The 24,929-nt window shown below is 45.9% G+C and overlaps 1 protein-coding gene across 1 annotated transcript in view; it reads left to right on the top strand.

The window, feature by feature from the left end:
• MED20 (Mediator complex subunit 20) overlaps positions 1 to 24,929 on the top strand; it is a 130,337-nt gene that overhangs the window by 80,967 nt on the left and 24,441 nt on the right. The window lies entirely within an intron of this gene.

The following is a 24,929-nucleotide window of genomic DNA, read 5'->3' as shown; positions in this document are numbered from 1 at the left end:
CACTGGGCTATTTTTCCTCCAACCTCCGACTAGTCGGCGGTACCCGCCCACCTCCAGAACTTTTTCCGCAGCAAAATAATTGTGGCAAATTATTTTGTTTTCTCAACAATTGATATAAAATGTCATTTGATATGCTGGAAGAAGATTATTTTCCTCCAGCATATCAAATTCCTTCCCGAAAGCTGCGGGCTACAAATCTCCTCTAACAGTCGGAGGAAAAATATCCCAATGTGATACCGCATTGATTTTTTTTTTTTTTTTTTTAATACCTAAAACCGGAACAACGGAGATTGAACATAACTCTCAAAGTTTGGCAATTACATAATTATTCTTCCCCATATACGAACTATTCGTTATATGAATAAGGAACATTTTTCTTTTATTTTTTGAGAAAACGAAATTGTATAACGACCCGAAATTCGAACAAAGAGCCGTGGGCAGACTGGGCTTTCTATTCGGTTTGTGTATTTTTTCGTTTTATATTCGTTTCTATGGGGTTTGGAGGGAGGGAGGGGCCAGAGGCCAACTCGTATAGCAAATTGATTCGTTAACATATGGGGCACTGGGGCGCTTTGTATTTGTATATAGTCCATATGTACACACGCACGCACGCACACACACACACACACACACACACACACACACACACACACACACACACACACACACACACACACACACACACACACACACACACACACACACGCACATACACACACACACACATACACACACACGCACACACACACACGCACATACACACACACACACACACACACACACACACACACACACACACACACACACACACACACACACACACACACACACACACACACACACTTACACCATATTTTCAGCAGTAATGCTGTTATACCCAATAAACCGTATATTATTATTATTATTATTATTATTATTATTATTATTATTATTATTTTATTGTTTAAATTATTATTATTATTGTTTTCCTCTGCATCCATCTCTCGTTCCCTCATTCCAATCGTCTCCTTTCTCCCTCTTCTCCTTCTCTTCTTCCTCCTCCTCCTTTTCCTTCACCTGCTCTTCCTCCTCTTCTTCTCATCCTCCTCCCTTTCCTCCTCCTCCTCGCACTCCTCTTCCTTCTCCTTCACCTCCTCCTGCTCTCCCTCCTCCTCATCTTCCTTCTTCTCGTCCTCTTCCCACTCCTTTTCCCTTCCTCCTCCCCTCCTCCCCTCCTCCTCCCTCTCCTCCTCCCCCTTCTCCTCTTCCTCCCCCTCCTCCCTCTCCTCTTCTTCCTTCTTTTCCTCCTCCTCTTCCTTCTCCTCGTCCTCTTCCTTCTTCCTCCTCTTCTTCCTTCTCATCCTCCTCCCTCTCCTATTCCCCCTCCTTCTCCCCTCCTCCTCTTCCTCTCTCTCCTCTTCTTCCTCCTCCTCTTCTTCCTCCTACTTCTCCGCGTATAACTTCAGTAACTTGTGAAACTTGTGGTCATGCCATCTCATATGCGTCGTTTTCCTTTCTGGGGTTGAGTGCTTCCATCAACCGCACCTCCCTCTCCCCCCGTCTCTCCCCCCATCCTCTCCCGTCTCTCCCCCCATCCTCTCCCGTCTCTCCCCCGTCCTCTCCCGTCTCTCCCCCGTCCTCTCCCGTCTCTCCCCCGTCCTCTCCCCGTCTCTCCCCCGTCCTCTCCCCGTCTCTCCCCCGTCCTCTCCCGTCTCTCCCCCGTCCTCTCCCGTCTCTCCCCCGTCCTCTCCCGTCTCTCCCGTCTCTCCCCCGTCCTCTCCCGTCTCTCCCAAGTCCTCTCCCCGCCTCTCCTCCGTCCTCTCCCGTCTCTCCCCTCTCCCCCCGTCTCTCCCCCCATCCTCTCTCGTCTCTCTCCCGTCTCTCCCCCGTCCTCTCCCGTCTCTCCCCCGTCCTCTCCCGTCTCTCCCCCGTCCTCTCCCGTCTCTCCCCCGTCCTCTCCCGTCTCTCCCCCGTCCTCTCCCGTCTCTCTCCCGTCCTCTCCCGTCTCTCCCCCGTCCTCCAGCCTCGCCACACTCTGTAAGCTTTGCTCTATTTACCAACAAATAACTTGATTCGAGTGGAGCGCGCGGACCTTGTAGATCTTGTTCAGTTGAACGCCACGAGGGTTTCTGTTCCATCAGAAGAGATCACAGTGGCAGCAAACGTGTGAGTGGAGAGTAGTTGTGAATAGACGAAGAATTGACGCGGATTGAGTGGGTTTCTTATTATCCGCTCTGTCAGTTCTCGAGTGGATGAGGTAGGGCGGGTTCGTCTTGTAATGAATCGGTGGGGGTAAACCAGCTTCGTCTGCTGCACCTTGCTGTGGTGCTGTGTCTCGCTGCATTGCTTCTAACCCGAGCAGTGGGCGGGAGTCAGGGATCATCTTTCATCCACAAGGAGCTAACAAATGAGTTTTGGTTGGGTGTGGGGGGAGGTGAATGATAAGTATTTCTTTTAACTCGGCCACCCTCCATATAAGAGGCAAAAGATCTTTTGGTATATGTATATGTGTATATGTATCTATGTATGTATGGGTATGTATATATGTATGTGCGTATGTATGTATCTATGTATGTATGAGTATGTATGTGCGTATGTAAGTTCGTATGTATGTACGTATGTATGTATGTATGTATGTATGTATGTGCGTATGTATGCACATATGTATGTACCTATGTATGTACGTATGTGTATATATATACATATATATATATATATATATATATATATATATGTATGTATATGTATTTATGTAGTACTCAAAAAAGTCGAGTTCAAACCGTGGTACCTTTTGACATCAAAACACTGCCTCAGGTCCTGTGACAGGTTCTGTGTTTGGATAAGTGTCATGTGATAGTTCCTTTCTGGAGCTCACATTCTTCTGACCGGTCTCTCCCGAGGCTCAGCTGATCCACTCCTTGCTGACAGGTTCTCCTCTGGCCTTATTGGCTTGAAACAGGGTCTGTCTTGTTCTGAAGACCTTAACCCATTCAACTCCGATTACACGATGTCTTGTCATTTGGTCAAATAAAACAAAAAATCATAATAAAACAACAAAATGTTTGATGATCAAACCGCACCAGAACCGATGACGTCATATTTTTCTGGTGCTGTTTGATCATCAAACATTTTGTTGTTTTATTATGATTTTTTGTTTTATTTGACCAAATGACAAGACATCTTGTCATCGGAGTTGAATGGGTTAAGACAGAGTCCAGCCTTTTTTGGAGACCTTGAGGCTGCGTCTGTTCTGTTTTAAGGACCTTGAAACAGGGTCTGTCTTCTTCTGAAGACCGTAAGACAAGATCCGACCTCTTTTGAGAACCCTGAGACGGCGTCTGTTCTGTTTTAAGGACCTTGAGACGGAGTGTCTTGTTCTGAAGACCTTGAGACAGCATCTGTCCTCTTCTGAGGACCTTGAGGCAGGGTCTGTCCTTTTCTGAAGACCTTGAAACATCGTCTGTCCTCTTCTGAGGACCTTGAGACAGCGTCTGTCCTATTCTAAGGAACTTGAGACGGGATCTGTCCTGTTCTGAAGACCTTGAGACAGCGTCTGTCCTCTTCTAAGGACCTTGAGACGGGATCTGTCTTGTTCTGGGAACCCATAGACAGGGTCTATCCTTGTCTTAGGATCTTGAGACAGGGTCTGTCATATTCTGAGAACATTTAGACAGGATCTCTTCTATTCTAATGACATTGAGACAAAGTCTGTCTTTTTGTCGGGACCCATAGACAGGGTCTATTCTGACCTTAAGAACTTGGGACAGGGTCTGTCATATTCTGAGGGCATTTAGACAGAGTCAGTTCTGTCCCAAGGACGTCGTGACAAAGCCTGTCTTGTTCTGAAAACATTGAAACACTCTCTTGCTCAGACATAATGCCCCAATGAATCTTGGCGTCTCAATGGTCTTTGGCTGGATTCTTCCTTTGAATCAAGAACCCACGACAAGCTGTGCCCCAGATTCAGTAACGTAATGACAAGTTCTGTGGCGGCACACTAGGCTAGCATGCTACTTGCTTTTGCTACTTCGTTTGAGTAGAAACGACTTCGGTTACGATATTCTAGACTTCCGTAAGAACATCTCAAGAATGTGTCTAACATTCGTATTCTAGGTTTAACTTCTCTTAGTTCGTCATTCAGCTTCTCACTCTGACGCAAGAGTAATTTGAAATTTGGAAATTTGGAAAAAAAAAGATCGTAACCGAAGTCGTTTCTACTCGAAGTAGCAAAAGCGAGTAGCATGCTAGCGAGAAATGCAGCTAGTGTGCCGCCACCTTTGCCCACCTAGTACCTTTGTACCAGATACCATGATGGGTTTGGAACTCTGTCGCTTGTTCGTTGTCGAGTTCGTGATATCTCGAACTCGAGGGTCTTTCCAAGGGACAAAGCTCTTCCTCTGGGAGTCCTTTGCTTTACGTAGAAGACTTCCCCTACGGCGAACTCTCTTGTCTATCTTTTCTACTCCACCCTACTCCTTCATTCACTCTCTTTCTTCCCCTTCCTTACACTATCCCCACTCGTCCCTTTCCCCTCCCTTTCTCCTAACACCTCTCCCTCATTCACTTCCTCTCTCCTCTCCTTTTCCTTACTCTATCCTTTCTCTTCCCTTCTCCTCCTCTTCCATAACCCGCTTCGTCATTTACTCCCTTTCTTCCCTCCCCTTCCTCACTCTATCCCTATTCCCCTCTCCCCTACCCTAACCCCCTTCTCTCATGCACTCCCTTTCTCCCCTCCCCTTCCCCTCCCCTAACCTCCCCTAACCCCCATCCCTCATTCACTTATTTATTTCCCTTCCCTTTCTTATTCTACCTCCTCCCCTCCCCCCTACCTTCCCCTCCTTACCCCTCCCTTCCCCTCCCCTCCCCTCCCTTTCCTTCCCCTACCTTTCCCCTTCCTTTTCCTGCATCTGTTTGTTGTGCCATCTAGCGCACCACATTCCCCAACACGTCCCGGGCGGCTCCGTGTTCCGCGCCCGTCTTTTTGTTGAACTTCTTCCTGTTCGGATCTGCGTACGTGGCCTGCTTAGGCCGCGTCCCTCCTCTTTGTTTCCGCATTTGGCCTAATTGTTTCCTCGTCTGATCCGTCTGTTTCCCACGCCTCGCCTACTTGTATCTCCTCCTCGACCCTCTTGGTTTCTGTATATCGTGTCCTAGACTATGCGTCTCGTCAACTTCTTTCTCTTTCTTGTCTAATTGTTTATATCCAGCGGTGGGGGGTCCGATTCGGAAAGTCCGAGTATCCAGGAGCGATTCGAAAAAATTGAAGTCCACATATATATATATATATATATATATATATATATATATATATATATATATATAGATAGATAGATAGATAGATAGCAGTGAAAGAGAGTGAGGAAAAGAGAAGAAATTGGTAACAGATTTTTCGATGTGCAAGAGAGAATGGAAATTGGATTCGAACAGCAATAAGGTAATCAGGAATGGAAAAGAAAGTTAAAAGAAAGTGAAAGAAAGAAAGAAGCAGATTGGATCGTTTCCATTTTTTTTTTTTTTTATCGTTTCCATTTTTTTTTCTTTTTTTTTTTTTTAAAGGAATGGAGGAGGTGATGGTAGTGGCTAAGTGATTAAAGGAGAGAGAGTGGGGGATGATATGATTCATACACTGACAGCTGAAGGATCCCCCTACACCTCGCGTATGGGACCTCAGTGAAACCCCTATGAACCAGATTAACGTTTTTTTTCTTTCTTTTTTCTTTTTTTAAATCTGGAGACCGTTTCCCATTTAGACAAAGAATGCCACTTTTTTGTTTTGTTCTTCCTCCTTTATTAGAATCATTCTTAAATGATCAAGTGGATCAAAAGTTTTAACAAGGGTGACGCAAACAAGGTCATCATATTAAGAGAACAGGGTAGGACTCGCAGTAACGGGTTCAAATTGGACAAATTTAGATTTAAGAAGGAAATAGGCAAGAACTGGTTTACCCATAGAGTGGTCAACCATGTAGTGAGCGCTGAAACTATCAATTGTTTTAAGAAAAGGTTAGACAACTTTATGGATGGGGATGACAGGTGGTCATGAACATGGAACTGCCTAGTGTAGGCCTTATGGTCTCTTGCAGTCTCCTTCATTCTTGCATATCATATCGTTGACGATCTCGTGTCAATTCCATCCAGTCAACCTTTTCCTCTCCGTGTTTCTTACGCACCTCTTCCTCTTTAACCACTTCAGTATGAGTCAAATTCTCTGGGGCAGCATCGGCTGCCGTATGTACGATGCATCACACTACTCGTATTATAAGATATAAAGTCACTGCTGTATTACTCCTTTTTTTTTTTTTTACTCTGAGTAATAACAAACACAGAAAACGTGATCAAACAATTTCACATTACCCGGGGGTAACTCATGTACAACTACAAATATATATATATGTATATATATATATATATATATATATATATATATATATATATATATATATACTCACGCCTCATGACGCCTACGCAGGCATCATAGTACAGAAAGAGATGGAGTCCATTCACTTCAGTCTTAGTCAATCTCTTGGTCTTCTGCCCTCGATCGACCCCAGCATGACTCTTTTTCTCTCTTCTCTCTTCTCTCATTCTTGCTACATGTCCAGCACATCTCTCCTGAACCACCTCACAGCAGTATTGGCTCCAGAGGATAGAAGCGCTGGTGATTGACCATGGAAAGCCGAAAAGCAAAAACGTTTCCGTCTCGTAGATAAGAACGTTTGCCGACAACCATGGTAAAAGAGTTTAAGTAAGATTAATCTTTGAAAGTTTTTTTTTTAACTCCTTGATAATTCACTTCTTTAATTGACCTTAATTAATGTAAAAAAATTAATTGATTATTCTTATTAGAATCTCTTGCCGACAGCCGGAATAAACTTTGAATATTATTTTTTTCTTCGATTTTTTCTTCTTTTTCTTTTTTGTTTTCTTCCTTTTTTTTCTTTTTGGAATACTTCTCCTTCCCCCTCCTCCTCCCCCTTCTCCTCCTCCTTCTCCTCCTTTTTTTTCTCCTTCCCCCTCCTCCTCCCCCTTCTCCTCCTCCTCCTCGTCCTCCCTCTTCTCCTCCTCCTCCTCACCCTCAACCTCCACATCTTCCTCCAATTCCACTTCGTCCTTCTACTCCAGCTCGAATTCGTCCTCCTCCTCCTCCACCTCCGTAACAACGTTCTCTTCCTTAGCCTTCTCCCGCCTCCTCCCTCCTCCCCACTCCTCCTCCTCCTCCTCCTCCTCCTCCTCCTCCTCCTCCTCGCCCTCTTCTTCCTCCATCACCACCGTCTCTTCCGGGATCTCTTCGGGATCCTTCTCTCCTGTGCGGGTTTCCAAGTGTTTCGGGAGATTTCTCCTCCTCACTCCTCACTCCCCGCCTTCTCTTCTTTGTCTTCTTCCCCATTCCCCCTCTTCCCTTCCTCCTCCGTGTCCGCCTCTTCGTTTTCCTGCTGCTGCTCCTCTTCCTCCTCCTCCTCCTCCTCCTCCTTTTTTTCTTTTTCTTTGCCTTCTCTCCACTTTTCCCATCCTCCTCCACGTACGCCTCTTCGTTTTCCTGCTGCTGCTGTTGTTCCTCCTCCTCTTCCTCCTCCTCCCCCTCCCCTCCTCTCCTCCTCTTCTCCTCCTCCCCTCCTCCTCCCCACCTCCTTCTCCACCTCCCCTTCCCTGAGTCACTCCTTCCTTTCTCCACGTAACTAGATAAAACCACTAACTGCTTGCTTGATCAAAATGTATTTATATATTTCCCTGAATTAAATCTTTATATCTATCTACCAATCTATATACCAAAGGCTTCTTCCCCCTTATTAGAGGGATAGCTTTTTGGGCTAGAATATATATATATATATATATATATATATATATATATCTTATGACCTAATTGACCTATTCCTCGAGTTGATATTCACCCTTAATCTTTTCCTTGACCTGATCTTAACCTCATTAGACAAAATTAGGTTTAAGAAGGAAATAGGCAAGAACTGGTTTACCAGTAGCGTGGTTAACGAATGGAATAGACTTAGTAACCATGTAGTTAGTGAGCGATGAAACTATCGGTTGTTTTAAGAGAAGGTTTGACAACTTTATGGATGGGGAGGATAGGTGGTCATGGAGATGGAACTGCCTAGTGTAGGCCTCATGGTCTCTTGCAGTCTCCTTTAATATGGCGATATTTTAAGCTTTATTCAGGTTAAGAAAGTACGATTTTATGCATCAAAGGAAGCTGGACTTTTGTTCAAGGTGGGAGTCGCGGTCGAAAGGCCCCTTTCAGATCAAAGTCCCTTTCTCGAATATATGAAAACAGCCTCTATAGAGGAAATTAATTTATTTTTAATTTGCGTCACCGAATTGAAGAAATTAATACGTCCTTGCATGTGTCTACAAAATCGTCCTCGACCTATTTCCTCCAGTTGACCTCGTTCCCGTTCAGCCTCGAGTGGCCTTGACCTAGTTTCTGTCCTCGTCATCTGGGTTTCGCCTTTGACCAGTCGATGTCTCGTGCCTCGATTTCAGTTCTAAGTTCAGTAAGGGGTTATCACACTGGGGTATTTTTACACCGACATCCTACCTCCAACCTCCATCTAAATAACTAGAATATGACTTCGCTTACAGAAATCTAGACTTCTCTAAGAACATTTGAACAGTATGTCTAACATTCGTATACGTTTACAATCTCTTAGTTCATCATTCAGCTTTGCTTTATATGACGGAAAGATAATTTGATATTTGGAGATTTGAAAATTCAAATATTGTAACCGAAGTCGTTCTTACTCAAACGAACTCCCCAATGTCGGCGATGGTGAAGCCCGTGGAAGCTGCCCAGTGTGATAACCCCTTTACTCACCTCCAGAAGGATTCTTCGAAGCTGAATGAAATTGTCGGGCGTTATGCAGAATGAAGCCTTTAAGTCTCTCTCTCTCTCTCTCTCTCTCTCTCTCTCTCTCTCTCTCTCTCTCTCTCTCTCTCTCTCTCTCTCTCTCTCTCTCTCTCTCTCTCTCTCTCTCTCTCTTCCTCCCTCTCTCCCTCTCCTCCCTTCCTTCCTCCCTTCCTTCCTCCCTTCCTTCCTTCCTCCATACCTTCCTCCCTCCCTCCCTCCCTCCCTTCCTCCCTTCCTCCCTTCCTACCTCCCTTCCTTCCTACCTCTCTCTCCTCTCTCTCTCTCTCTCTCTCTCTCTCTCTCTCTCTCTCTCTCTCTCTCTCTCTCTCTCTCTTTTTTCACTTTCTCTCTCTTCCTGGAGATAATCCCTGACCTCGTCCTCGATTTGCTTCTCGTCCTCTCTTTCGACAACCAGACCTCGGGAAGCCATCAACGTTGTCCTCGATGTGACTTCATTTTTGACATCATCCTCGACGTCACTCTCTGAGTCTTGATCTGTCTTTGTCCGTGGCTCGATGGAGGAATCGTATTTTTCATCATTAACCACCGCTTCTATCCATCGGGACAATGTACCATCGAAGATGTAGAGTCATAGGCTATGTACTCCGGAATCAATGCAACATATACCCAACACTGTATATTCCTTATATCAAGCTCTCTGTCTGCAAATCAACATCAGGAAAACCGAAGTGATAGTGATGGAGGAGTCATAGATTTGGTCAAGGAGAGACTTAAAGAGGGTTTCAGCACAATGGAGGGGTACTAGAAATGATTATTTTATTTTATTTATTTATTTATTTATTTATTTTTTTTTTAGAATGGAAATTGTTTTCCCAACAACATTTGGATGATGCTGTCATGAGTCTTGTGACTACAATACACACACACACACACACACACACACACACACACACACACACACACACACACACACACATATATATATATATATATGTGTGTGTGTGTGTGTGTGTGTATGCTTGTAGAGAGAGACAGAGACAGAGAGAGAGGGGGGTAGGAAGAGAGAGAAGAGAGATAGAGAGTCCCTGGATCCAACCACAATTAAACCTGCAGAGGACGTAACCGCACTGAAGGGGTTTAAAGAGGCGATGGTACAGCGTTGGGAACGTGGATTCTTGACAAAGGAGCGTTCCTGCTGTCTGGTGTCACCTCCATCCTACCTTGAGCTCGCGCTCGCGCGCTAACGTCATTGTCTTGTAAACAAAAGTATCGTGTCAAAGGCCTCTGCTGGCACAACAAAAGCGCCTTTGTCGCGGCCTAGTACACATCCATGTTATTGTCTCCCTTTCGTGAACAATGAACGTCAGTGCCTTGGCGAGTGAAAGTCATCGAGATTGACGCGAGGTTTGCTGAATCTTCACCTTGGGGCGACAAGATAGTTCTGTCTTTATTTCTTTAGAAGAGAATGGTATTCCTACGCGTTCTCCTTCCAGCCGTGCGGTAGATGATGTAAGATATGGACAAAGTTCTGAGAGATATTGACTTTCTCTTTTTGGCTGAATGTTGATTGTGCTGCATCATCAAGTTTTTTCACTCAGGTTTCGTTTTTGTAGATTATATCGGGTTTGTTTCGTAATGGACAGGAGGGATATGCTTCTCTCTGCCGTCCGTCTTTCTGTGTTTAAATTGGTGGCAGCGGTGGGATCCCGATATCAGGAACTACTCGGGGGTTCTTCTAAAGTGAATAAAAGCGCCTTGTATTAGATTTGATTCGGTTTAGCGTCGCGAAATCCCCCTATCAGGAGGCCAGGACGGTGCCCCTTACAGAGGACTTTGTAGCGTGGAGTTGAATGAACCATGCCCTTGGTCCAACTCGCTGGTGACAATTTCGAACTGCCGTCATTTCGACCTCCGTCGAAAGTAGCGACGCTCTAATCCGCTCGGCCAGCGAACATCCATATTAGCTAGAAAAATTATGTACCTCTCTCAGTATGCAGTAGATGACGAGGTCAAGGATAATGTCCAGGATGAGAGAGAGAGAGAGAGAGAGAGAGAGAGAGAGAGAGAGAGAGAGAGAGAGAGGTGGGGGGGAAGAAGGATGAGAGAGAGGGAGGGAGGATGAGAGAGAGAGGGGGGAGGAGAGAGAGAGAGAGAGGGAGGGAGGATGAGAGAGAGGGAGGGAGGATGAGAGAGAGGGAGGGAGGATGAGAGAGAGAGAGGGAGGGAAGATGAGAAAGAGAGAGAGGAGAGACAGAGGGGTAGGGAGAGAGGAGGGGGAGTGAGAGAAAGAGAGAGAGGATAAGAGAGAGAGAGAGAGGGAGGGAAGATGAGAAAGAGAGGGGAGGAGGGGGAGTGAGAGAAAGGGAGAGAGAGAGAGAGAGAGGCCCACTGCATTAGTCTGGGCTTAGGGTATTATCCGGGTGCAGCGCGAGACATGGACAGACTCGGGATTATTAATTTGACAGCGAGTTACTATTTACCCCGGATCTCCTGCGTCCTTCCCAAAACGCGCTTTCTGTACGTTTCTACCTATGCTCTCCTGTTTCGCTCACTTTTTCCTTCCTGAGGATCGCTGGTCGAAATCCTTCTTTAAGGTGAAACAGTCCAAAATGTATTTCGATTTCTGTGTAACGCCCACACGTGTTTTCAAAATTTTCATAAGTCAAAGAAAAAAAAAATTGTCACGCGTCGACTCTACCGGATTTAGGTCGCCTCCCCATGTCTTGTTGCGTTCAGACGTTCGCGCCCTAATCTGTTCTGCTATGCTCCCCCATGTATATACATATATATACATACACGCGCACGCACACACACACACACACACACACACACACACACACACACACACACACACACACACACACACACACACACACACACACACACACAATTGGACGAAAAAATAGTGTGTGCAAACTACCATACAAAATTTTAAGAACAGACTAGATGTTGCGAGATGCAAAGACGGGTCTTCACGAGCATAGCTCACCTTCTCGTATAATACAACTATGTAAACACACACACACACACACACACACACACACACACACACACACACACACACACACACACACACACACACACACACACACACACACCAAAAGGCTTACCCATTTACAAGAGGGATGTCCCAATCCCCACATCCATAAATGGAGCTCGTTCAACAACCCGTCCCTCCTCCTAAGCACCATCGGAAGGAAGGGCCTCTTTAACCTCCAGCTCACTTCTTGGGTTGAAAGCAATGCAGCGAGGGGCAGATCTTCCACATCAGGACCCAAGAGCCGAAGCTGGTTTACCCTCACCTCTTCACCGACCCCCTTCTTATCCACTTGAATTATGAGAAGAATATCCCTTCTGGATGCGTCAGTAGTTCATTCATTTACCATCTCCCTACGTTTACTATGAAGATATACATGACGCTACTTGGAGCGCACATTGTGTTGACCACGCGGCCGCGACCTGACGCGCTTGCCGCGCGATCTGACATGCACACTTGCATATTCTGCTTGACCCCTGCGTGGCACAAGGCTGACCCAATCCAATGTAATCCTCCCCGGTTATACACTACGGATGCTTGCCCTCGCCGTATATATATCGGCTTCGGCCGCAAGTAAATACAGCTCAGTTCTAACCCCACCAATAAAGGACGAAGTCTGTAACCCTCTTTCCTTTCCACCGTAGTCTCTCTCTTCCCTCTCTGTTTGTATTAAAAGTCCTCGTCACCGCATCCAGCCATCTTATTCTCGGTCTTTCACCCATGTTCACTCCATCCACTTTTGCTTTCCACACGCTCTATGGTAACACTTTTTTTTTATTTTTTTTTTATTTATTTATTTTTTTTTTCTTACTTTCATCTCCAAAATTGGGCAAAGAATAGTCCCTTCTTGCCTTTGGGGATATCTCGAAGGCCAGTAATGTATATTTAAAAAATCTTATTTGGTATATATATCTACTTCATAATCTACACGTAATTTTGTCACTATTACTCGCAACATGTCTTCTTATCACTAAAGGCGTTATCACACTGGGCTATTTTTCCTCCGACAGTCGGAGCAGATTTGCAGCCCGCAGCTTTCGGGAAGGAATCTGATATGCCGGAGGAAAGCAATTTTCCTCCAGCATACCAAATAACATTCTACGCATTTTCGTTGACAGAACAAAATAGTTTGCCATAGTGATATCACGGCGTAAAAAAAAAAAATCCTGGAGGTGGACATTACCGGCAATGAATCTCGTGTTGGAGGAAAAAAAGTCCAGTGTGATAACACCAGACGGTTTCACCCGGCTTGGTGACCTCCGGCTACGAACGGGGGTAAAGTGGAAAGGAGGAAAAGGATTCTGGAAGACTTGGGGGACTGGACCCGAGATACATCGCCAGCCTCCAGGGACAGTCAAAAGATATCAAGTTTTAACCCTAAGCCAGCATTCAATTAAGCAGATTGTTCGCTCCTCCTCCTCCTCCTCTTCCTCCTCTTCCTCTCCTTCTCATCATCATTCTCCTCCCTCTCCTCTTCCTCCTCCTACTCTTCTTCCTCCTCCTCCTCTCCTTCTCCTCTTCCTCCTCCTTTTCCTCCTCCTCTTCCTCGGTCTCCTCCTCCTACTCTTCCTCCTTCTCTTCCTCTTCCTCCTCCACCTCTTCCTCCTTCTCCCCTTCTCTTACTTCTCCTCCCCTTCTCCTCATCCTCCTCCTTCTCTTATTCTTCTTCATCCTCTCCTCCTATTCTTCCTCTTTCACGAACTCTTCCTCCTTTTCATGATCATCGTAGCCTCAGCAATATTGTCGTCGTCATTATCATTATTACCATCACATAGCCATCATCATCATCATCGCCATCATTGAAATAATTATGATTATTATCACCATTACCACCACCACCGTGTCGTTATTATTACCGTCACACATCCATCACCATCATCACCGTCATCGAAATCATCATCACTATCATTGTCATCATTATCATTGTCGTCATCATCACCATTTCTTTTCTCTCCACCGTCCGTTGAGCCACGTCGCCGTCCTCGGAAGCTTCTGCCTTCGGCTGCTAATGGCGGGACGCGTCCCTCTTCTTCTTCTCCTCCTGCCCAGAGGGACTCGTTGGCTTCAGGCGAAAAGAGGGAAAGAGGAGAGAGGAGGAAGAGGAAGAAGAGAGGGCGATGAGGGTGTTGTTTTTTGTTGTTCTTGTTCTTGTCCTTGATGTTGATGTTGTTCTTGTTCTTGGTGTTGCTGTTGTTGATGTTTTTTGTTCTTGTTCTTGGTGTTGCTGTTGTTCTTGTTCTTTATGTTGCTGTTCTTGTTCTTGATGTTGCTGTTATTCTTGTTCCTGTTCTTGATGTTCCTGTTCTTGTTCTTGATGTTGCTGTTGTTCTTTTTCTTGTTTTTGATGTTCTTGTCCTTGTTTTTTGATGTTCTTGTTCTTGTTCTTGAGGTGTCTGGTCTCTCACCTTTCCTTCGCCATGGCCTCCGTTGTCATGACAGACGCCTCAGCTTCACCTCATTCCGTCTCATTCGATCTCCTCTTTGTTCATGCGGCCGGACTCTTCTTCATGCGAGGTCGCCCGCCGGAAACTAGGTCACCTGAAGCCCCCGTCACACGTTGTAGATTCTCGCCGAATGCTGTAAATTCGAAAGGCTGGAAGACGACTTCGCTGAGAGTCTTACGTCCCTAAGAGCAATCCAACAACGTGTCTAACATTCGTATAAATTTAACTTCTCTTTGTTCGCCATTCAACTTCTCAATATATGTGTATGTTAAAGACAGATTGAAAATTTTTAGAAGTCTGCCAAGGGATTCGAACCCTGACCTGTGCGTATATAATCACGAAGTAAAGACGCACGTAGCTCAGCCGCTAGCGTCTTGACTTCGTGATTATATACGCACAGGTCAGGGTTCGAATCCCTTAGCAGAGCTTCTAAAAGAAATTCTCAATATATGATGCAAAGGTGATACGACATTTGGAGATTACGAATGTGACCTAAGACGTTCCTACTCAAACGAAGTCACTTTGAGTCGCGTGGGTGTGACGGGGGATCTTCAGAGGACGAAGAACGCTGGAAAGCAAAGGTCGAAGTCACCTCGGGAATCCTCCGCAGCGATGTAGGGTCCTCGATTTTGCAGCCTCATCTTCCTTTCGATGCTTTATTTCATTTCCTCCTCCTCCTCCTCCTCCTCTTCCGCATCCTCCTCCTCCTCCTCCTCCTCCTCCTCCTCTTCCGCATCCTCCTCCTCCTCCTCCCTCTCCCCTCTTCCTCCTCTTTCTCCTCCTCCTCTCCTTCTTCCTGCCCATCCCATTTCCTTCTCCTCCTCCCCCTCTTGCCTCTCTTCCTCCCCATCCCCTCCTCCTTCCCTCTTCTTCCCCCTCCCCTCTTCCTCCCTCTCCCCCCTTCTATCTCTCTTCTTCCCCCTCCCCTCTTCTTCCTCCTCCCCTCTCTTCCTCCCTCTCCCCCTCTTCCTCCCGCTCCCCCTTCTTCCTCCCCCTCTCCTCCTTATCCTTCACGGGGTTATCCTTCCATCCTTCTCCAAATCCTGCTCCTCCAGTGTCACTCCCTCCTTTCTTCTCTTCCTCCTCCTGTTACTCCGCTTCCCTTGAAGAACCCTATTCTCTTTCTTCATCGAGAGGACGCTCGGAACCCTCTTTCCGCTCCCGAAGAGCTTTCCCTCGGCTGAATAAAATCGCTTGCCGACAGCCCGAACAAACATACGTCTGAAGCCATGAAAGGACGTCGCGAAACTCCTACCTATCAGGAGACAAGGACGGTACCCCTTACAGAGGACATTGTGGCTTGGCATTTAATGAACCATGCCATTGGTCCAACTCGCTGGCGCTATGAAAGGACGTCGCGAAACTGCTACCGATCAGGAGGCAAGGACGGTACCCCTTACAGAGGACTTTGTGGCTTGGCATTTAATGAACCATGCCATTGGTCCAACTCGCTGGCGCTATGAAAGGACGTCGCGAAATTCCTGCCTATCAGGAGGCAAGGACGGTACCCCTTACAGAGGACTTTGTGGCGTGGCATTTAACGAACCATGCCATTGGTCCAACTCGCTGGCGCTATGGAAGGACGTCGCGAAACTCCTTCCTATCAGGAGGCAAGGACGGTACCCCTTACAGAGGACTTTGTGCCGTGGCATTTAACGAACCATGCCCTAGGTCCAACTTGCTGGCGGCAGGGTTCGAATTGTCGTTATGTCGACCTTCGCCGCAAGTAGCGACGCTCTAAACTGCTCGGCCAGGGAGTGGACATTAGTCACACATAAATTACTTCAATTGTTACTCACTTTCTCCAGACACCAAATGGAGTTCCCAAAACACCAATTAAACTCCAATTAAGCACTTCTAATTAAACACCAATGAAGGACCTTCTTCCTCAACCCTCTGATGTTGTTGGCAATGCCACAAGCAATATCTGCTGTGTAATGTCATTCTCTCTAGCTTTCCAGTGTTCTTCCTTGCCCCCCTCTTCCTCCTCCTCCTCCTCCTCTTCCTTCTCCTCTTCCTGTTCCTCCTCTTCCTCCTTACTATCTCCTCATTCCCCCTCCTCTTCCTTCTCCTCATCATCCTCTTCCTCCTCCTTCTCCTCTTCATCCTCCTCATCTTTCTCCTCCTTCTCTTCCTCCTCTTCCTCTTCTTCTTCCTTCTCTCCTCGTCCTTTTCCTCCTCTTCTTCCTTCTCTCCTCGTTCTTCTCCTCTTCCTCGTCCTCCTCCTCCTCCTCCTCTTCCCCTCCTCCTCTTCCTCCTTCCTCTTCCTCCTCCTCTTCCTCCTCCTCTTCCTCTTCCTCTTCCTCCTCTTCGCCATATCCTCGAGTCGCAGAGAAAGCGAAGAAACACATTTTTTTGTTTTTTATGTGTGTTGGGGCGGACTCTCCTTATTCTCGCCCCTTTTTATTTTATTCTCTAATTATTTCCCTTCTTTCTCTTTCGTTCCCCCTCCTCCTCCTCCCCCTCCTCCCCCTTCTTCCCTCCCTCCCACAGTCACACTCCGTATTCTTTCTCTCTGATTTTTCCTACCCATCTACCTTTTTACTCCTTCCCTCCCTCCCTCCTTCCCTTCCTCCCTCTCTCCTTCCCTCCTTCTCCCCTTCCCTCGCTCCCTCCCTGTCTCCATCCTTCCCTCCCTCCCTCCCTCCCTCCTTCTATCCCTTCCTCCTTCCCTCCCTCCCTCCCTCCCTTCCTCCTTCCCTCCCTCCCTCCTTCCCTCCTTCTCCCCTTCCCTCCCTCCCTGTCTCCCTCCTTCCCTCCCTCCCTGTCTCCCTCCTTCCCTCCCTCCCTCCCTCCCTCCCTCCCTCCCTCCTTCCCTCCCTCCCTCCCTCCTTCCCTCCCTCCCTCCCTCCCTCCCTCCCGCCTTCCATCCTTCCCTCCCTCCCTCCCTCCCTCCCTCCCTCCCTCCCTCCTTTCCTCCCTCCCTCCTTTCCTCCCTCCTGCCCTCTCTCCTTCCTTCCCTCCCTCCTTCCCTCCCTCCATCCTTCATTTCCTCCTTCCCTCTCTTCCTCCCTCCATCCTTCACTCCCTCTTTCCCTCCCTCCCTCCATCCTTCACCCCCTCTTTCCCTCCCTCCCTCCCTCCCTCCTTCCCTCCCTTCCTCCCTTCCTCCCTTCCTCCCTTCTCTGTCTTTTTAACCAACTTTCCTCCCAAGTCTCCTTCCCTCCCTTTCTTCCCTCCTTTCTCTTTTAACCTAGAGGCCTTGCAGTCATTACTTTCGCCTTTTTATCGTTTACTTTTTATTCCTTTGTTCATGTCAACTGCTACGCCATCTTTATACCTCTTCCTCCTCCTCCTCCTCCTCCAGCACCCCATTCTCCTCTTACCTCTTTCCTCTCCTCCTCCCCTTCCTCCTTCTTTCCCCTGCTCCCCATCCCTCTTATCCCCATCCTCCTCCTCCTCCTCCTCCTCCTCCACCTCCTCTTCCTCCTCCACCACCCCCATTCTCCTCTTCTTCCCTCTTTTCCCTCCTCCTCCCCTTCCTCCTCTTCTTCCTTCTTTCCCCTGCTCCCCATCCCTCTTATCTCCATTCTCCTCCTCCTCCTCCTCCTCCTCCTCCACCACACCACCCCATTCTCTTCTTCCCTCTTCCCCTCCTCCTCCCCTTCCTCTTCTTCTTCCTTCTTTCCCCTGCTCCCCAACCTCCTCCTACTCCACCCCATACTCCTCCTCCTCTTCCACCTCCTGCACTTTTCCACCGCTGATCAATTTTTCCTCTTCCTCCTCCTCCATCTCCTCTTCCTCCTCCTCTTCCATCTCCTCTTCCTTCTCCTCCTCCTCCTCCTCCTCCTCCTCCCCTTTCTCCTCATCTTCCTCCTCCATCTCCTCCTCCTCCCTTTCTTTCTCTTTCTCCCCCTCATCTTCGCCCCCCCCCCTCTTTGCGGAACCGTCTTCGGTTCTTCTTGCGGCGGCGGCGTCGCCATCAGAACGCTCGTGGAGGAGGAGGAGGAGGAGGAGGATGAGGAGGATGAGGAGGAAGGATCAAAGTATGTCGTGTCGGTTGGAGGGTCGACACGCACGCACGCGCCTTATACTGTACATTCTCGTCCACGTTCTTCTCCTCTTTTTCCTCCACCTTTTCCTCCTCCTCCTTCCTCTATTTCCTCCTTCTTCCCAATCTTTTCCTTCTCTTCCTTCTCCTTTTCCTCCTCCTCCCCTTCTTCTCATTCTCCTCCTCGCCTCCCCTCTCCTCCTCCCCTCCCCTCTCCTCCTCCCCTCCCTTCTCCGCCTCCCCACCCTTCTCCTCCTCCTCTCCCTTCTCCTCTTCCTCTCCCTTCTCCTCTTCTCCTTTCTCATTCTCCACTTTCTCTTTCTCATTCTCCTCCTCCACCTCCTCCTCCTCCTTCTCCTCCTCCTCCTCCAACTCTTTCATAATTTCTCATGGGGAACACATATGTGGGAGGTGGGGGAGTGGGTGTCACCACCCTCCACCTTCTCCTTCGCTGAGTGTAACAACCTCAAGAATCACTTTTAGTCACAGCACATATATATATATATATATATATATATATATATATATATATATATATATATATATATATATATATATATGTGTGTGTGTGTGTGTGTGTGTGAGTGTGTGTGTGTGTGTGTGTATGGTGTATGTGTATATATTTTTTTTCTTTTTATATACTTATAAAAGAAAAAAAGTAAAAAATAGTGATGTTAATGATAATGATAGTAATGATAATAATTATGGTATCAGTATAAATTCTAATATGAATATTATATATGATAATAATTATAATGATAACGATAATAATAGTAATTATAATAATAACAATAACAATAATATTAATAATTATGATGACAATGACAAATATAATAGAACAATTGATTTAAATAACATTAAATTTCTGCCTTCCTTTTTCTAGTAAACTTCGTTTTCTTGTTATTATTCTTTATTTATATATTTCTTTTTATGTTTATTTTTCTTCACTCCAATATATATATATATATATATATATATATATATATATGTATATATATATATATATATATATATATATATATATATATATATATATATATATGTATATATGATATGGATTAACGTCAGAAACTTCCCCCTATCGTGAGGCTAGGACAGTGCCCCTTACAGAGGACTTTGTAGCTATTAAAAAAAAAAAAAAAAAAAAAAAATGCTAATTGGGTGTCCCCTTTCGTGGGAGCAACTGGGAGCATACATGGTGTTCAGGGACCAATCGGAGGTTAGGGGGTGGGGGAGAGGGGGGATGGGGGAGGGAGCTTCTAATTAGGAGGCTTATTTGGCATTTGCAATTAATTAGGGCCACTGATTAGGCTCTGTAAGCGGGCGCCCAATTCCAGTGATAATCATTATTCCAGGAATTTGTTAGAAATTGTTGGAATCTTTTTCCAGTTTCATAATGGTATGGGTCATGGAAATTTGATTAAAATGGCCTCCCATCACGCGCGCGCGAGCACGCACACACACACACACACACACACACACACACACACACACACACACACACACACACACACACACACACACACACACACACACACACTCGCTTTTTTTTCTAGTAAACACATAGGTTGAATATTTATACACAATAACATAACTAGAAAATTCCATCTGGTTTATGCCATAAGAACATCAATAGATTGATGTCATTGAGGGGGATTATCACACTGGGCTGTTTCTCCTCCGATATCCTACCTCCAACATCTATTTGAATAACTAGAATTCGACTTAGCTTACAGAAATCTAGTATATCTAACACTCATATAGGTTTAGAATCTCTTAGTTCATCCATCATTCAGTTTTGCTATATATGACGGAAAGATAATTTGATATTTGGAGATTTGAAAATTTAAATATTGTAACCGAAATGGTTTTTACTCCAACTAACTCTCGACTGTTGACGCAGAACTCTCTCATACATTAAACCCCTTCAGTCATTGACCAGCTGTTTTCTGAATTAAATCACATGGAGGCAGATTAAAAAAACCTACAAAGTTAACGATTAACCTTTTTAAACCTTTGGGTCCTCTTCCTAATGGGTTAATTCGAAATTCTACAAAGAATCCCATCGGTTGAATACTTATATATTTTGTTTATCATTTTCTCAATCTCACACTTGTCCTTCCGTCCTTGTTCCTTTCTCTTCTCTACTCCGCCTCTTCCTTGTCCTTCGTTATCTTCCTTTCCATCCTGTAGGACCCTTCTTCTCCCTCCCCCTCTTCCTCCTCCCTCCCCCTCTTCCTCCTCCTCCTCCTCCTCCTCCTCCTCCTCCTCCTCCTCCTCCTCCTCCTCCTCCTCCTCATCCGACCCCCCCCTCCTCCTCCTGTAGGATCCTCCTTCTCATGTTCTTCTTTGTTCGACCTAAGCTTCTGCGTCCCGGAAGACTCTTCGTGAGTTCCTCCGGTCACGTGACCTTTCGGCATCTTTCTCCGGCGTCTTCACAGAGGCTCTTGTATGTTCAGAGTTTGTAGTCTTCGTCTTGCCTCATTTGTTCATCACAGGACTCGTGGTCCAACTGAAGGGCGTTGACACTTTGGTTTTAATTCTTTGGTAAGATTTCATCAGGTGAAAATGAATAGTCCGGAAATTATTTTTTTGTACAAACGTACACGCGCACGCACACACACACACACACACACACACACACACACACACACACACACACACACACACACACACACACACACACACACACACACACACACACACACACACACACACACACACACACACACACACACACACACACACACACACACACATTTTAAGACTGCACAGTGGATTCGTACACGGGAACAAAAAGATTTGGTCCAGAGGTGCTGCCTGGTCAATGTCCGAGGCAAAGGAATCGAACCGGAAGGTGATAGGTACCCCAACCAGGGCGTGTGGCATCAGACAAAAAAAAAAAAAAAAAAAAAAAAAAAAAAAAAAAAAAAAAAAAAAAAAAAAAATTATCCCACCTTCTCTACGACTGATATATCGGGCAGGACTCGCAGTAATGGATTTGAATTGGACAAGTTTAAATTCGAGAAGGAAATAGGAAAGAAACGGTTTACCGATAGAGTGGTTAACGAATGGAATAGACTTAGTAACCATGTAGTAGTGAGCGCTGAAACTATCGGTTGTTTTAAGAAAAGATTAGATAACTTTATGGATGGGGATGACAGGTGGTAAAGGACATGGAACTGCATAGTGTAGGCCTTATGGCCTCTTGCAGACTCCTTCATTCTTATGTTCTCATACAAGACCTGATCACCTGTGAGGATTCTCAAGGTCTGGTCCAGAGCCCCGTGCCATCGTTCTTTAGCTTTGGTTTCCAAAGAGCTAATTATTTTTTTTTTTTTTTTTTTTTTTTTTTTTGGGGGGGGGTTCTTTTCTATCCCCTTTTCCTCCTCTTCAAGTACTTTTCTTTCAATTCATGTCCTTTTCAAACTCTTCTTATTTCTGGTCTTCCTGCTTCTCTTCCTACTCTTCCTCCTAAGCATCATCATCTTCATAATCGTTCTCCTCCTCCTCATCATCATCATCATCATCGTCGTTCTCCTCCTCCTCCTCATCATCATCATCGTTCTCCTCATCATCATCATCGTTCCCCTCCTCCTCCTCTTCCTTTTCCCTCTCTTCCTCCTTCTCCTCTTCCTTTTCCTCCTCCTCTTCCTCCTCCTCATCATCATCATCGTTCTCCTCCTCCTCCTCCTCATCATCATCATCGTTCTCCTCCTCATCATCATCGTTCTCCTCCTCATCATCATCGTTCTCCTCCTCCTCTTCCTTTTCCCTCTCTTCCTCCTCCTCCTCTTCCTCCTCCTCCTCTTCCTCCTCCTCCTCCTCCTCCTCATCATCATCGTTCTCATCATCATCATCATCGTTCTCCTCCTCCTCATCATCATCATTATCATCCTTCTCCTCCTCCTCATCATCATCATCATCGTTCTCCTCCTCCTCCTCTTCCTTTTCCCTCTCTTCCTCCTTCTCTTCCTTTTCCTCCTCCTCTTCTTCCTCCTCCTCCTCCTCATCATCATCGTTCTCATCATCATCATCATCGTTCTCCTCCTCATCATCATCATCGTTCTCCTCCTCCTCATCATCGTTCTCCTCCTCCTCTTCCTTTTCCCTCTCTTCCTCCTTATCTTCCTTTTCCTCCTCCTCCTCTTCCTCCTCCTCCTTCTCATCATCATCGTTCTCATCATCATCATCATCGTTCTCATCATCATCATCATCGTTCTCCTCCTCCTCCTCCTCCTCCTCCTCATCATCATCATCATCGTTCTCCTCCTCCTCATCATCATCATCGTTCTCATCATCATCATCATCGTTCTCATCATCATCATCATCGTTCTCCTCCTCCTCATCATCATCATTATCATCGTTCTCCTCATTATCATCATCGTTCTCCTCCTCCTCCTCTTCCTTTTCCCTCTCATCCTCCTTCTCCTCTTCCTTTTCCTCCTCCTCCTCTTCCTCCTCCTCCTCATCATCATTGTTCTCCTCCTCCTCCTCCTCCTCATCATCATCGTTCTCCTCATCATCATCATCGTTCTCCTCCTCCTCCTCTTCCTTTTCCCTCTCTTCCTCCTTCTCTTCCTTTTCCTCCTCCTCCTCCTCTTCCTCCTCCTCCTCTTCCTCCTCCTCCTCCTCCTCTTCCTCCTCCTCCTCCTCATCATCATTGTTCTCCTCCTCCTCCTCTTTCTCTTCCTTTTCCTTCTCTTCCTCCATCTCCTCTTCCTTCTCCTTCTCCTCCTCATCATCATCATTATTCTCCTCTTCTTTTTCCTTCTTTTCGTCTCATCATCATTATTCTCCTCCTCTTCCTTTTCCTTCTTTTCGTCTCTTCATCATCAGCACTCTCCTCCTCCCCCTCTTCTTCTCCTCCTCCCCCTCTACTTCTCCTCCTCGTCCTCCTCGTCCTCCTTCTCGTCCTCCTTGTTATCCCACCTCCCTTTCTCTCTTCCTCCTCCTCCTCCTCCTCCTCCTCCTCCTCCTCCCGTTCTCTTTAGCCAGCCGGCACCGGATATCCACACTTTTCCGTCCTGGAAATTCGGTGCCTTGCCGGGTCGGTCGACGCTTTTCCTGCCGTCCATGTGCCAAGTTGTTTCTTTATTTAATATTCACTCCGGCAACGACGACAGGGACAGAAGACTCGCCAAGCTTGGGCCACGGTGAAAGCTTCCGCAAGTGCCTTTGCTTTATCTTATTTATTTATTTATTTGTTTGTTGTGGTTGTTGTCGTTGTTCCTCTTTTTATTCTGTGTCGTTTTCGTTTTCTTCTCGTCTTTGTCTTATTTTTCTTTTTCTTATCCTTCTTTTTCTTTTTCGTTTTGTTCTTTTTCGTCTTCTTCTTTGTCTTTTTCTTCTTCCTCTTCTGCCTTTTTTTCTTCTTATTCATCCTCATCTTCTTCCTCTTCTTCCTCTTCTTCCTCTTTATCATCTTCGTCTTCCCCTTCTTCCTCTTTCTCTTCTTTTTCTTCATCTTTGTCTTCTTTTTCAAAGATAGAAGCGCTAATTATAGGCGAGTTAGAGCGTCGCTACTTGCGGCGGAGGTCGAGATGACGGTAATTCGACCCCTGCCGCCAACGAGTTGGACCAAGGGCATGGTTCATTAAATTCCGCGCTGCAAAGTCCTCTGTAAGGGTCACCATCCTAGCCTCCTGATAGGGGGACATCGCGACATTAAACCGAATCTTCGTCAATCATTTCTTATGGTGTCGCCAGACAATTTTATTCAGCAAAAGGGATAAAAGACAAACTTTATTTAGGGTTTTGAATGAAATTCACTCAAGTGACGAAAAAAGTCAACGTAATTAGGCTCACTTTTCCCAATACCTTTCTTGCTCAAGTGACGATCTCTTGAAGATCACTGAAAGGAAATAGTAAACATATAATTAGTGAGGCCCACTTTTATTAGTACATTTCATACTGAAGTGACGACCCTCTGAAACAAAAAGAAAGAACATATAATTAGTGAGGTTCAATTTTGCTATTACATAGTATTTGTGGTGAAGTGGCGATCTCTTGAAGCTTACTGAAAGAAAGAATATATATATATATATATAAGATTAATGATGCTTACTTTTAATAGTACATACCATTCTTGCTGAAGCGGCAATCTCATGAAACTCGTGTGTGTATATGTATATATATATATATATATATATATATATATATATATGTATATATATATATAGATATAATAAGTGAGACTCACTTTTCCCTGCACCTTCCGTGACCTAGTGGTGTAGCATTTCACACTCGTCGTTGTGTCTTGATGCTTGACCCAGCGCTCTTCAGGGTAGGAAGAGGACAAAGTGGCGACCATGCCAGGATGTGGTTGTCCGGAGCGACTCGTGGTTCACAAAGGATTCAGGTTTTGTTATTGTTCCTCCCCGCCGTTGGGTCTTCCTGCGCTCAGGATTGAGGTACGATGACTGTTGTTCCAGAGAACAGAGATGATGCTGTGTGTTTACATTGTACATATGCATACGCGTACACAAACACACGCTCATTATATCTTGCTTCCTCTGTGTCTCTCTTTCTCTGCCTCCCTCTCTCTCTCCCCTCTCTCTCTCTCCTCTCTCTCTCCCTCTCTCCTCCCTCTTCCTTCTCCATCTTGTCCTTCCTCCCACCCCCTTCCCTCTCCCTCTTGTCCTTCCTCCCACCCCCTTC

Source organism: Oratosquilla oratoria, chromosome 28 (assembly GCF_046742065.1).
Source record: "Oratosquilla oratoria isolate Oo_2021 chromosome 28, ASM4674206v1, whole genome shotgun sequence".
Taxonomy (NCBI): Eukaryota; Metazoa; Arthropoda; class Malacostraca; order Stomatopoda; family Squillidae; genus Oratosquilla; species Oratosquilla oratoria.
The sequence above is the reverse complement of the archived record's forward strand: the minus strand, read 5'-3'. Positions and strand labels throughout refer to the sequence as shown.